Source organism: Peromyscus maniculatus, chromosome 14 (assembly GCF_049852395.1).
Source record: "Peromyscus maniculatus bairdii isolate BWxNUB_F1_BW_parent chromosome 14, HU_Pman_BW_mat_3.1, whole genome shotgun sequence".
NCBI classification, from domain to species: domain Eukaryota; kingdom Metazoa; phylum Chordata; class Mammalia; order Rodentia; family Cricetidae; genus Peromyscus; species Peromyscus maniculatus.
Genome location: NC_134865.1, coordinates 44,490,183 through 44,491,708, shown reverse-complemented (window position 1 = coordinate 44,491,708; position 1,526 = coordinate 44,490,183).

Here is a 1,526-nt window from a genome sequence, read left to right as displayed (position 1 = left end):
CCAATATTAGAAGCTCTGTCTTTGGGTTTCCAACAAGGATTGAAGACCAGAAGCTCTCCAGGAATTCTCTCCTCTGGTGGTTCTCAACCTGTGGGGTCACAACTCCTTTGGGGGTCACATAACAGATATCCCGCATATCAGCTATTTGCATCATGATTAATAAGAGCAGTAAAATTACAGTTATGAAGCAGCAATGGAATGATTTTATGGTTGGGGGTCCCCACAACACGAGGAACATGTAAAGGGTCACAGCGTTAGGAAGACCGAGAGCCACTGATTTACTCCTTTAACGCAATTGGTGCTGCTGAGCCAACCAGCCTTGTGGACTGAAGAACTCTTCAGCACAGGACAATCATCACTGGATTACCCAGACCACAGTGTGTAAGCAAATCTAATAATTGGGATATTCTGTCAGTTCTGCTCCTGTTCCAAAAATCCTGACTAAAACACTGGTTGAGGAAATTTCGAAAGACCCAGTGTAATGATTCTAGCAGAGGAAAAACATGGGGGCGGTGAATGGTTTCCTAAGGGCCATTGTTCTCTGTATTGGGTTCAATAGTGTCTCCCCCCAAACTCAGAATGGAACTCAGAGTTTAACCTTATACGTAAGCCTGGCTGGTCTAAGACTCACTATGTAGACCAATCTGGCCTTGGACTTGTGGCAATCCTCCCTTCTCTGCTTTCCAAGTTCCAGGCATGCCCCACCATAGAAGTAAGAAGATTAAACTTGAACTAGTTGGAAACAAGGTAATACACATTAGGGTGGGCCCTACCTAAATCCAATGATTGATTGGCATCTAGAAGAAGGCCTTGTGCAGCCAGACATGACTGAAGGAAGAAAGGTCATGAAAAGACAAATCAGGAATTGGAGGGGGCAGTCACATGCCAAGGGTGACCAGATGTCTGTCTGCCTCTAAAAGGCAGGAAAAGGTGAATAAAGTCACCAAGAGCCACTAGAGGGAGCATGACACTGTTATCGCTTTGATTGGGGACTTAAGGATTCCAGAAGTGGGAGAAAAGAAATTTCTGCTGTTAGTAATAGTTTGTTACAGCAACCCTAGAGACATATTGCAGGGACTCTTAGGAAGGGGACATACCTTGTCCGCAGTAATCCATATGTAGAGCTCCTTTTTGGGAACAGAAAAGGCTATTCTTCTGGGAAGACATAACTTAGGGCTAGCACCTTTGAACAAAGAAAACGGAGGCCCTTCCTTCTGGAAAAGATCGTGGTGCATGGAAAGCAACTCAAGCTGGGATCTCTCTGCCCGTGCCCTTACGTGGTGTTCACACTGCCTTCCATGGGCCACAGCCCTGTCCAAAGTAGACAGGAGGAGGTAACTACTGCACAACCTCACTGCCAACTAGGTTTTGAATCACTAAGGAAACGTACTTCGGGACATGTCTATGAACTGGTGCCCAAAAACGTTTAACTGAGAAGGGAAAACCCACGCTGAATATGGGAAATACCATTTCTTAGACTGAGGGGTCCCAGACTAAATTAGATGGAGAACGCTTTCTGTTTGACT